Below are 13,182 nucleotides of genomic sequence, written 5' to 3'. Positions count from 1 at the left end.
TTCCGCTCCAGTCCCTTCCTTGTCCCACTCCAGGAGCTCAGGGAAGGGATCTAGCCCCTTCCACCAGGCTTCCAAACGGTGTTTATTTACGTGTACCGGCTTATTCTACCCCAATGGCAATCCCCACCCACCTCCACAGAACACCGGAAATTCCTTGGAGCTGAAACTCCAGTCAGGAGGGCACAGCACAGCCAGTCCTCTCGTCTCCTCCCCACTCCCACCAGCACGAGGTCCTCTGGACTCAGAGGCTGGGGCTGGGATCGGTCAGCAATCAGAAAAGGCTGTTAGAGAAGAAATCATAAAAATCCAGAGCTACACCTGGAGTCGTTTAACTTGAAACCTAAACATATCTGAGGCAGGGCTGAGGGTGCTGGCTGGCTTCAAGTCCTCTTTCCCGCAGAGACAGCATCTATCTTCACGCATCTTCTACATTTCTTTAAACTGAAACAATTAATTAGAACCACTTGCAAAGCAATCTGAATCTAGAATCTTAGGTTCCAATGATTTTCCCTAATAACTGACACTGGTCTCACCCATATGTAATTCTATATTTTTAAAAGCGACTTGCTTTTATCTAGTCTTTCCAGAATACTCAATTACGTTTTCATAGGAAAAGACCTTTTTTTTTTTGCAGTCATATTTCAGCAACTCACATAATATTTAGTTGAATTACAAATTACACAAGCAGTTGCAAGCGGTGTAAAAGGGTTTTGGAGACAACACAAGCACATCTTGCAGGAGTGCGTCTGTGCGCTGTGCCGGGGGAATGGGGAGGGTTCTTGGGGCACGTTGGTTAAGCTGAGGAGGGTTTTAGAGGGCTCGCTCTGGCTGTCGACACCCTTGGGGTGGACCCCATTCTCCTTCGTTCTGCAGCTCCACTCCGCTTTTAGATCCTACCTCCCTCAATCCATCCCATTCAAAGATGGCGCTGGGGGATTGGGAGGCTGGTCACAAGGTACAGGCTTTCAGCTATAACATGAACGAGGTCTGAGGATCGGATGGGAAACATGGTGGCTGTAGTTGATAATGCTGTGCTACATAACTGAAATTTGTTAACAGAATAGAACTTAGAGTTCTCACAAAAAATTAATAAACAAGAAATATGTGGTGTTAATTAATTAGACAGTAGAACCCTTTCTCAATGTGTAGGCATATCAAGTCATCACAACGCACATTTTACATATCTTAGAATTTTATTTGTCGATTATACCTCAATAAAGCTGAAAAAAAAGATGGCAGCGGTCAGCAGGACCGTTGACTACTTTCTCCCCACTGCCACTGAGGAAATAGAAGGTCACCTACACATTTTGGATGTTTCCTCATTCCTTATTCATTCAGTCCTTTACTGAATCCTTGAACAGAGTCAGCTGATTTTAATTCCAGGTACAAATTATTGCCACCAAGAATTCTTGCCAAGGGCAAGCAAGATCTCTGTCACGGATCATTCTGAGGAAAGAACAAATGGCTTCGTTGGAATTCCTTGTACTTTATTTGGCAAGAAATGCTCAAATCGGATTTGTGGGAATGAGTGTAAAGTTCATTAAACTGGAACCTAAGATTCCCCGTCATGGTAAATCCGTGGACTGAAGAAGGGAGTCACTGACCACAGTGCACTTCCTAACCTACAACTGGAGCCGACGGTGCTCACCCACACCCCGTCTCTCTTTACCCCCTTTTTCTTTTGTTATGGTAAAATATATATAACACACGGTTTGCCGTTTTTTATGTATGCAATGTAGTGGGATTAATTACATTCCCAACATTGCGCAACCATCACCACTATCTATTTCCAAACTTTTTCCATCATCCTAAACAGAAACTCTGCATCCGTGAAGCAATGACGCTCATTGTTCCTGCCCCCAACCCCTCATTTCCTTTTTAGCTCTTGGTTTGGGTGAGCCAGCATAGGCTCTCCTTTTCACAAATCTCAATTTGACCATATATTTAAGAAAGACATAAATGCTCCTTGTTTTTGTGGAAGTTAACACCAAAGCACACTCATTGTATATGTAGGTCTTACGCAATAAATGAATTCATGAAAATTATCTACCTAGACTTATTTAAATCAAACAATGTTAACGTTATCTGGTAAAAGTTGGGTGGGGTGGGAGATGGGAGTGATATGGGAGATAACTGATAGTTTAAAGATATTGCATGTATTTTGCGAATTTAGATTTTACATCTTGGATTTTCCTAAAGCAAAATTCCTATGTATCGTTCCAAACCTTTTATATCTAGGAAAAATCATCATCATTTTCCTTTGGTATAAAGTACTTTATCTTATAACCAGTAAGTATATTTGACAAATTGTAGCTCAGCTAAATACGTTGCCATCTTAAATTCTTTCTACATCAGTAGACCCCCTCAAATCCTGCCAGCCCCTTCATGGCGGTTCCACAGTATTCAGAACTGATTTATTCTCGGTGGGAGAGAGTTTCTTCACGTACCCTCCAGAAATATTAACAATTTGAGAATATCGAGTAAAAGCCAATGAAAAAATAAATATTTCTGGAATTGTATTAGCTGTTATCAAAACAATAAGAACAGTGATAAATGTTGTAGAGATCGAGCACTAGAGATTTTTAAGAAATTCACTACACGCCAATCTTTGAAAGCGACAACTAATAAAAGCAAACAAGTACTTTTAAAAGTATAATTTCTTTTAGCTTGTGCAGTGATTTTTCAAAACATTTCTCATAACACAAAAGCCCATTTCAGGGTGTACGCACTCCATCAGACCTTGAGAAGGGAGAGGGACATGGGCTTCTTTATCATGAGGAAGAGACCAAGGTGGCCATAATCCTGAAGCGTACACAGTGCGACACAGCGAATTCTCGAAGGCGCTCAGAAACGGCGCGGATGCCGGGAGCAGAGAGCGCTTCCACAGCGTAATCCCACTGATACGGTGTTCTTTGCAAAAGGCTGTGAGGTCTTGGCCTAATAAGCATAATCTCATTACACTGCAAATAAAAGTTTCCTATTTATCTCCAGATTTCAAATGAATCTAATAAGGCTTATGATACAGTCACCCAATACCCTAATCATATTTCTGCCTATCTAAAAGCAATCAGTAATTGTGTTACAGCAGAACGTGCTGACAATACCTCTGACACAGAAAGGAGAATGAGAGCCCAGCTGTACTAATTAAATTAAATGCTAGGCTGATGGAATACATTTGCTGAAGCCGGGAGAGTATGGGTGCAGAATTAATAAGCATTACGGCTTAGAGCTGGAGATGATATCATAATGGATGCAAGGTTTTGATGTTGAGAGCCTCATTCAGATTCAATGTACCATAATGTACGGATCCGACAGCTGCTTAGAGAGGTGCAGAGCCTTGAACAAATTGCACAGGAACTTTCTCGTTTTTATGTTCCTCTCCAAGGGACGTAGCATCTTGCACCACCCCCGCACCCGACAAACTGCCCAGGCCAGGTACCAGGAGCCTGGTAGGGCCTCTGCAATTTACTGTCTCAGCCAGCGTTCCCCTCTCCTCCCCATCGCTCCTTCTCCCTCCCGGTTCTGAAACTTTTGTGTCCGTCTCTCTACACTCGCTTGTGGATTAAAAATATTGCACAACGGGCCAGCAAGAGATCATTTTAGAATTGGATTTTTCTACAAGGCGTTTTCTCGATTCTCCTAAGAAAGACCAGGGCGCGCAGCGAACGAGGGAGGAATGGGTAACCCAGTGGTGTGGCCGGCCCCATGGGAGCGGCCGGGCTGGGGGCTGAGCGAGAGGCGGACAGGCAGAGCCGCCTCCCGTTGGCGGGGACCGCCCCTCAGCCAAGCTGGGCCGGCCCGCGATGCCAGCACAGCACAATCTCCAGCTCATAAATTAGCTGCGCTATCTCGCCGGCTGCAGTGCGACGCTGCTGTGCCAGCCGCCGGCCAGGATTCATTATCATGAGAATTTTGACAGGATATTAAATTTACTAATCCTGAACTTTCCGGACTGACCCTAACTGGGAACAGACGATGCTGATGTCTGCCGGGAAAACACTTTCTCTGTTTTCTTTCTTCCTTCTGCCTTTTATTCTTCGGCAATTCCGCACGTCCCCTTTATACTCGCCACCTAGTCTCCCTCAAGTGCCACCAACATTTCAGGCTCCTGGTCACTTGTCCCCCCCGATGAGCAAACTCTCCCAAAGGTAATGCAAAGGGGACACCACACTCCCCTCCCTCAGTGAGTACCCATTTAGAAATACCAAATTATACCTGGCCCACCATTCTGAACAGACCTGATGGACTGGTAGGTAACTGATGAGTTTGGAGGATGAAGGCGATGGCATGTCCGCCATGTCATACAGTTGCATCGTCACGCACACGATTTTGACACATGCGGACAAACCAGCATGCTGGACACAGAGTATACTCCATCCTACACTCACACACATGCACATGTGCACACCCACACGCACACGTGCTTCCTTGCCCTGATGTCAGTTTGTACCACCTTAGTCACCCGTAATGCATCCCAGAAACACTCAGATCCACACTGATTCCATCTGTTAAAATTTTGGGAAGACCAACACACGTTCATCTTGTTTTGAGTTCCCGGCCTCTCTCTGCACATTCTCACTGCCCTGCGCAGTCAGACGCTGCACATATGTTGTGACAGCAACTGTTAGTCTTTGTTTATTCCTCTGTAAATAAACTGCATCAGACCCCACGAATATTTTTAGAAAGTTTCGAGCATCACAGCAGAAGCCGGCATCTCGCCCATTCATAAGCTTCCTGTGCTTCAGAAAAACAAAATGCACCACAGACTTCCACTGACATTCTGCCAGTGTGATCTCTAAATAATTCAGCATTAAAATCTGGTCAGCTCTCCTACCTCCCCGAAAAACTCCTGCAAACACAGTGCCAATTAAGTTGCTGAAAACAGCAGATTTCCACTGATACTCTACAGATAAAGCTGACCATTAAATGGCAATTTAACATCCCAGGCAGCAGGAGCTGCTGACAGCCTCTAAAGCTTGTAATCTCATTTAACCCCCTCCTGTCAGGAGCTGGCCCACCCCTTTAGCATAATGCCGCCAAATTAGACCTGACATGGCAACAAGAGAAAGAAAAACCTCTTTAGCTTAAAAGTCAGGCCACAGTGGGCAACCCTGACCTTCAGCATCCCCCACTCGCCCACTCTGTTCTCCGGGGACCCCGGAGACATTTATCCTGAGAGAGGAGGAGCGAGTAGGACAGAGGATGTAGGGCAGGGGGAGGCCCAGCCACAAGGCACTTGGATTTCCCTGGGGGCAAATTACAGAGAATTTTCCTAGACAATGGAAGAAAATTTCACCTGGGCTTTTTCAAGTCTTTCTTTGGTAATAAAAGATGAACCCCGATGGTTCCGTTCAAACTCTTTTGGCTCAATATTTCCCTTTGCCTGCGGTGGCCTCTGACTTCGAAGCCAGGGGACGCCTCTGTTGGAACACAGAGTCCCCCCTCCGTGCCTGAGACGCCGTGCATTTTAGATGAGGTCATCTTAGCTGGTGGCTGGAGTCTTCAAAGCCATCTCTTGGAACTGGCATTTACTGGAGCTCTGTTTTCATAAGGAAATCGGGCCGCCTCTGAGGTCCCTGACAACGAGCCTCTGGCCTCCATCTTTCCCACCAATTCCACTTATTTTGTTAAGAGTGGGCACGAGCAAACGGGGGCGGGGGGATGGGGGTCCCAGCACGGACACTGGAAGACGGTGCCCACAGCCTCCACAGCAGTCTTTCCAAGTCCACTCAGAGTTACTTTTAGAGAAAGAGCGTCACCACATTCGTCTCTTACTGACGGTTATAAACCAGATTTTTAACCAAAATGACTCCAAGGTGCACTTTATTTCAGAATAAATTTGTTTCTTAAAAAAAAATAATGTTATTAATTTAAAGGAGCTTCCTTCCCAAGTATAAAGTTTTTGTTTTTTTCTCCTGAAAAAGTAAAAATGTTTTCAGGTCAAAAGTTAGAGGGACATCTTCTGAAGTTCGTCCTTATGTCTCCAGTGCATCTTTGCACCTTAAAAAGACCGGAAACAACACGACACTCGAAAATTCTCTCCTCTCTTCTCCCTCTGCCGGAATTTCAAAAATAGATTGTGACTGCGCAAATCGAAAACTTCTAAAAGTCCAGGTAGAGCTTAAGAGAGAGAGACAGAGAGATAGAGAGAGGAAGAGAGAGAGAGACAGAGACAGAGACAGAGACAGGGACAGGGAGCGAGAGGGAGCTGCTTCTGCACCTGAGTGACTCACGCTCAGTCTTTGGGAAGCGGATCAGCGAGCAGATGAATAAATTATGCCTCACAAAAAGGAGAGAAAAGCCAAGACGCTCTCGAGGGAGGCTTCTGGACCTCCAGAGCGGCCAGCTGCTCGGCTTTGCGGGGGCGCCCCAGCCTGCCCCTCGCCCCTGGGCTTCCGCTGCCCCGGCGCCTCCTGGAACTCACCTGTTTGGCTCCCAGGGGCCACGCAGCAGGAAGCACGCTCAGCACCTCTAGAAACGGCAGCCCTCCGCGCTGGTCCATTACCTGCTGCCGAGGCCAGCCCTTGGGTGCTGCTGGCCAACTCACATCTGAAGGCCCCCCCAGGTTTTTTTCTCTTTGACCCAAGTTAGCTGAAATCACTAGCAGAAACCGCCTCAATGTTTATTTCGACTTCCCGGGGCTGCCGCGGAGTGAAGTCCTGCCTGCCCGAGCCTTTCTGCGATGGAGGGGTTTATTTAATTTGTCAGTATAATGGGAGCGGCTGAATGAGAGACAGAGAATGCAGTGTGGTATAAAAGAAACAAAGGCTAAAAGTACCACTATTTTGATTCCCTTTTTAAAATTACTTCCAAAGTGTGGTATCTATTGTGAAGAATAATGCTGAACAAAGCACAGTGTCTTGGCAATATTCACAGAGCTTATTCACCCACAGCCAGCTCTGCCTGTACATTCAGAGGTAGAATACACTTATAAATGATGTATTGGAAGGACTATGGCTCCCATTGTGTCCCCAGTGTAAACAAAAAGGCAGACAGGAGCTGAATGGCATATGGGCAGCGAGGCCACGCTGGATGCAACCATCCCCCAGTTCTGGGGGGAAAACTGAAATCAGCTAAAACCCCACAGACTCAGCGTGATGAAGGCTCAGCCGACGAGCACCCCCACTTTCTCCTCTTCACCCATCACCCCCGATTTGGACCTAGAATGTTTTCTTGGGAGGTATTGGCGAGAATGCGCCAGCCTACACTCCCAGGTGGAAGGTGCACCTTAACTCTTCTGGCAATTTCCAGAATCTTCCACTTGGAGGACACCAGTCTCCCCATCCATAACAGTTTCCATAAGTTCCAGCAAACTTGAGGATGGCCTCCACGTGCCCCGTGCAGGGGCTGGGAGTGCTTTCCATGGCAGCCGTTGGGTCTCTACATCCTGCTATGGGCAGGCACGGCTGTTTTGTTTAATCTTTCATGTCAGCAGCTGAGCTTTCTTTAGGAAAATGACTCCACCGCATTTGTGAGAAAAGGGCCCTGCTGGTTATATACTGTAGACTTCTGCTTCCCCTGCCAATTTGAGGAAAAAGCACTTTCTGAATATTGGTTTTCTTCTGGTAAAACAGTTTTAGACACTCATGCCCCAAGGGAAACCCACTTGGCGCTTTGACTGTGGTTCCTGTCCCGTTACAGGGACAGGCAGAGGTCGTGTCTCCCATGGAATGTTCCGAGCTGGAATTCTGGAGGGCCGCATCAGACAGCATGCTTGTCCTTGGGCTGTGCGTGTGTGGTCTCACCCGACACCACCATCCCCACTCGAGGAACGACCGCACCCAAGGTCTAACCAGGTCCTGCTCAGAATTGAGCTATCTTTGCAAATATGTCAAAGAAGGAATGCGTTTTTTGCAGCGTTAGTTGCTGTTTCCTGCCCAGAATGCCTGCTTTGGTCATGGGGAGGGAAACACAGCTGGCACAGGTCTGTGTTGCTGCCATGGCGAGGACGAACGTGACAGCAGTAATGAAGAGCTGGGACACGTGGAGCTCACTGTGTCCTGGAGGCTCGTGTGGACTCCACGATGCAGGACACTGTCAATGCCCGAGTTGGACAAATGAGGGGGCAAAGGCTCTCGGAGGCCACGTGGCTTCCCAAGGCCACGTCACTAGTGCTTAGTTGGAACGTGGACGCCCCTGCCCTGTGCCACGTGGGCAGCCTCCATTTTGTCTATGTGGGCGTCTGGCCCCATATCCTACTATTTTGTCCTAAGTTAGCAAATTAATGTGTCTCACCTTAGTCTGAAAAAAACAACAGCTCATTCCTCTAGCTGTTTTTCAGTGTTTTCTTTTTCTTGATATACATTTCTTTTCCAGTTTATCTCATAACTGGGGGTCTGTACCTTTTGACCAGCATCACCCATTTCACCCACCCCTCACCCCCGTCTCTGCAGCCATTCATCTATTCTCTGTTTCTATGAGTTCAGTTTTTCAGATTCCACTAGTAAGTGAGATCATACAGTACTTCTCTCTCTCTGTCTGATTTATCTCCTTTTGCATAATGTCCTCGAGGTCTTTCCACGTTGTCACAAACGGTAGGCGTTTCTTCTTCCTCACGGCTGAATGACATTGCACTGTACGTAGACACACCACATCTCTTCATCCAGTCATCACTGACAGGCACTTAGCTTCTTTCCATATCTCAGCTACTGTGAATAATGCTACGATGAACGTGGGCGTGCAGATATATCTTCAATATCCTGTTTTCATTCCTTTTGGGTAAATATTCGGAAGTGGAATAGCTGGATCATACGGTATTTCTATTTCTAATTTTTTGAGGAACCTCCATACTGTTTTCCCTAGTGGCTTCACCAATTTAAATTTCCACCAACAGTGCACAAGGGTTCCCTTTTCTCCACATCCTTGCCAACTCTTGTCTCTTGTCTTTGATAATAACCTGTTTTTCAGTGTTTCAAGGGTCTGCATGCCCTTTGCTGTCCAGTGTGTCCCCACCTCCTTGCCAGTGTGGCCATGAGAGTGTTCTCAGCTTGGAATGACCCTCTGCACCACATTCATACTCCAGAAGCACTTCCCTCAGCAACACTAAGAAACCACGTGAATCTCAACACCGTCTGACATGGTGGGACCCTGCTGCAGTGTTTCCATGACCTAGATTTTGTAGCAAGACGTTTGTAAAACCTTCTTTTAAAATTATTTATTTCTCATGATAAAAGTAGAAATAGATATCAGTGCATAGATCCTAGGATGGATTCTCTGAGTGGCTTTAAAGCCAACAATTTGACAGATTCTGGAGAGATCGACATGTACGAAGGTCACAAGGCTGAGGTCTTAGTGAATTAGTCTAAGCTTCTACTCAGAAAAAAATGAGTCATACAATTTGTTGACTGAGTGAAAGTAGACAGTGAAATGAAATCGAAGACAAGGCTGGGAGTGGCTAGTCCTGGATTGTCTAGCTCTGATAGAGACTGGTGTCCAGCCTCTCTAAGCCTCATTTTCTTTGTTGTTGTTTTTTTTTTCTTTTTTTCTGAGGAAGATTAGTCCTGAGCTAACATCTGTGCCAGTCTTCCTCCGCTTTATATGTGGGTCACTGCCACAGCATGGCTGACGAGTGGTGTAGGTTGGTGCCCAGGATCCAAACCCATGAACCCCGGCCACTGAAGCGAGAACATGTCGAACTTAACCACTATGCCATGGGGCCAGCCACGAGCTTCAGTTTCTTCATCTTTAGAAATGGGGACAGGAGCTGCCATTTGAAATAATGGATACAAGGTGGTGGAAGGGAAAAAAGTTAAGATTGCTGAGCCAGAGACTGAAAACTGGCTTCAAATCAGGGTTGCATCCCTTCTTAGCTGTGTAGGCATTCCAGCCTCTGTGGTTGTAAAAGAGAGACAAGGACCTTCCTTGAGGGGCCTCATGAAGCGTAGTAGGATCGCTCGCCTTCCCTTTTGTCAAGTGTCTATTTAAGTCTCCTCTGTTCCGGCTGCTGTTGTAAACCCTGGTGATACAAGATGAACGAGACCCCATCAGTGATGTCACGGTGGGAGAGCATATTCCTAGAACTTATCTGAAGTTCAGACATTTTCAGGTTTTACAAAGATTACTGCAATGGTGTCTATACTGCTAAGAAGACTGATAGATGGAATCCACAGTACTGGCTTTATTGGGAGCCCAGAGGGCTCAGAGGTCGTCCTGTTTAACATCTTCATTCTACAGTAGAGGAAACCAAGCTCAGAGAGTGTGGGTCACGGAGGTTCACAGAACAATAGAACCTGATAGGGATCTTCAAAATCAGTTGGTCTAATATTCCCATTTTACAGAGGGAAAAATTGAGATAAAAAGAAATTTGACTTGCTCAAGGTTAGCCAGTCAACAAATTGGGATCAGGTCTCAGATCTCTTAAACCACCCAAGTACTTTAAAACGTTTCAAATACAGTGGTCTATGAAAAGCAGTAGTAAAAGATATTAATATAATTACTTTCAGTATACAGACACTCCAATAAACATCCATTATTGTCGATAGGAGTTTTCAACTTTTTATGCCAGATTCTCGATCTTGAATGACTCAATAATAAATTATTGAGTTAGTGGTGACTCTGAGAATCCATGTTTTGGGAAATCATTCATTTTTGTGAATTCCCTGCTGTTTGATAATAATGTAATAGGTCCCATTTGCTAAGTGGCTCGTGCCCCTGGTAACATGCTCTGGCTGTCTCAACCTGCTGATGACCCTCAGGCAAGGGGAGCGGGCTTTGGCTACTGAATTACTTCCTCACCCTCAAAAGCAGATTTATTTTCTAAGCCATTGGAATATAACAGACTGTCACGGTCCACAAAATGCACAGTTTCAAGTTTTTTGCTTAGTTGGCAAATGGTAAGTGGGTCAGGCCAAGATTCAGTGGGTGGCACATTGGCTGGAGGCTAGGAAATGAGTCTGGATCTCACTCCAGGATTTGGGGGGCTCAGTTTGGTCTCCCAATTCTCCAACTATAAAATGGTCTTGACAATTTATGTACATCTACTTATACACCCTCAACTTCCACGTGTTCCTAGAGACACAAAATATCAGTATAATACATTTAATCAGTAGTGACCTTGGTGATGGTACGTTAGAAATAGGTACTCATTTTAGGCTCTTAGGAAGAAAGGTGCTGTAAAAATTCTAGGTAATTCTAGTCCACGTTTGAAGGGGCAGTCACCAAAGGTCGACCTGCTGTCATCACACACAGACCTCTTCTCCCGCTTAGTCCATATTATCTAAAATGTTTCAGAGTGTCTTATTTGACTGCTTCACATTGTAGTCCCGGCCAGGCAGACGCTTAGCAGTCTATCCATTTCCCTCTGAGATTTCACGTCTGACATGCAAGAATCTGAATTTTTACAACAAATGTGCAGGCAGTAGAATTTAGCTATCGTCCCTCTGACTTTGACAGTCCTTCAAGAGCTTAAATAGCATGATCGCTTCATGATGTATTTCTGAATTTCTCTTCACGTTATTGGTTACAGGATGTCTAGATTTTCAAATGAGGATTTCTGTTTCCCGAGGAAAAGTAACCAAAGGAGAAATTCGCATTATTAGCAGAGCAGGGCATGCCTCACCGGATTAAACAGAAAACCCATTAAAAAAAACTGAGTTCTCCAGTCTTTAATTTTTTTTTCAGCTCTTCTTTCTCTCTTTTTTTTTTCATATGCTTTAAAATTCTTTGCCGTCCTCCTTCCTAACCGCACAGTATCAAAAGCTCTCTGTTCTAGCCCTCTCCGGGCTGCCTCCATTAATCACTTCTTTATTACAGGACTTGGCGGCCTGCCCTCCTCACTAACGAGCGTGTCCCTCCCTCTGGTCCGTGAAGCTGGGCTTCTCTTGTTCTGCTTTCCCGTCCAGTCCCTCCCATCCTCAGGCTCTCCCTCTCTTTCTTCATTTTTTCCCAGTTCTTCATTTCATATTCATTTATTCTCTCAGCCTCCTAAAAATCGACTCGCTCTTCCGTTTGCTCAGTAAATACTGTTGCGTGCGGCTCCTGCCTCCTCTGACTGCCCAGGATGCGATCTCATTAGAACAGAACAGGAGCTGCGGTGGCTGGTGCTTATCGAGCACTGACCGTGGGCCGGGGGCCGTGTTCATCTCCGTGAACTTTCTCATGGAAGCATCCAGAGCTCCATGTAGAAAGGCTGCTACTCGCTCCATTTTACGTAACACAACTAACACAGCTGAGCGGGGCTTGGAACCCGAGGCAGGAACTACAGCCCACGCTCTCCCCCAGAGCATCTTCCAGCCCACTGACCGTTCTGTGACTGAGCATGTCCTGCCAGTGGCGGGTGGAAAGAACCCTGCCCTCGAGGGCCTGGCGTGGCCTGGCCCTGCGGTAGGATGTGGCGTCGTCTGTGACGTGGACAGCTCTGCTTCTTCATTGGTCATCATGAGGGTCACTGAGCTCCCCGGTGAGGAAAGGACTTCACGGAGAGAAGCTTTCCCATCACTCCTACCACTGTGTCATCCTCAGAACGACTATTTTGGCTCCAGATTTGGTCATCAGTAACAAGTTTAATTTTCAATTGAGCAATTGATAGTTAAAGTGCTCAAAAAAAGGTTTTTAGATGTAAAGCAGTCTATTCTAACACAAAATAATTGATGTTTTATGATTTGTGTTTTTTCTAAAGGTCTATTTTAAAACCAACTTCTCACCTTATTATGCAGCAAAGTAAGACAATTTCTGATATCAATTTATTTAATTGTCCTAAAACACAAGCCGTTTCTGACATAATAGTTATCCACTGTGCTCAGGAACACACACGTAACATCCACAAGGGCCCACTACCCCAGTGAGGACCCCCACTGAAACTGAGCAAGCAACCCCCAAATGAGTCTAGATCCCACTTCGGGATCGTAGTTGGTGAGCTCTGAGCACCCAAACACCAGGGCTTGCCCAGTGCTGTGTCTGAGAGGGAAAAGCTACAGTCAGGAGAAGATGCTCGCTAGCTCAGGTGTTTGTCCCTGACAGTGAGCTGCAGCCTGTGATGGCCCCTCACCGCGTGCTCCTCTGTACAGGCGGGATGAAGTTGGCCCAGGGCAGACACCACCATGCCAGGAGGCTGCTGGAACGATGGCCACACAGTTTTCTAAGCCTTTAGCATCTGTGTCCCATCCTGGCTCCTCCAGCAGGTAATCAGCTGGACGCCTGGCCTCTGAGCAGGGCCAGGCCGGGTGAGGGTTGAAACCACCTGTG

General features: G+C 46.2%; 1 long non-coding RNA gene across 3 annotated transcripts in view; it reads right to left on the bottom strand.

Moving 5' to 3' along the window:
• The window catches only part of LOC111768652 (uncharacterized), a 636,254-nt gene that overhangs the window by 108,682 nt on the left and 514,390 nt on the right, over positions 1–13,182 (bottom strand). Inside the window, exon 1 of one of the 3 annotated variants that reach the window (XR_011428106.1) lies at positions 6,425–6,659. The exons of the other annotated variants lie outside the window; for them this stretch is intronic. This is a non-coding gene — a long non-coding RNA (uncharacterized lncRNA). Of the gene's footprint in view, positions 1–6,424; positions 6,660–13,182 lie in introns of those variants that run through there. 3 annotated transcript variants of the gene reach the window in all.

This window comes from Equus caballus, chromosome 17, assembly GCF_041296265.1.
Source record: "Equus caballus isolate H_3958 breed thoroughbred chromosome 17, TB-T2T, whole genome shotgun sequence".
Taxonomy (NCBI): domain Eukaryota; kingdom Metazoa; phylum Chordata; class Mammalia; order Perissodactyla; family Equidae; genus Equus; species Equus caballus.
This window is presented reverse-complemented; position numbering and strand designations above follow the sequence as displayed.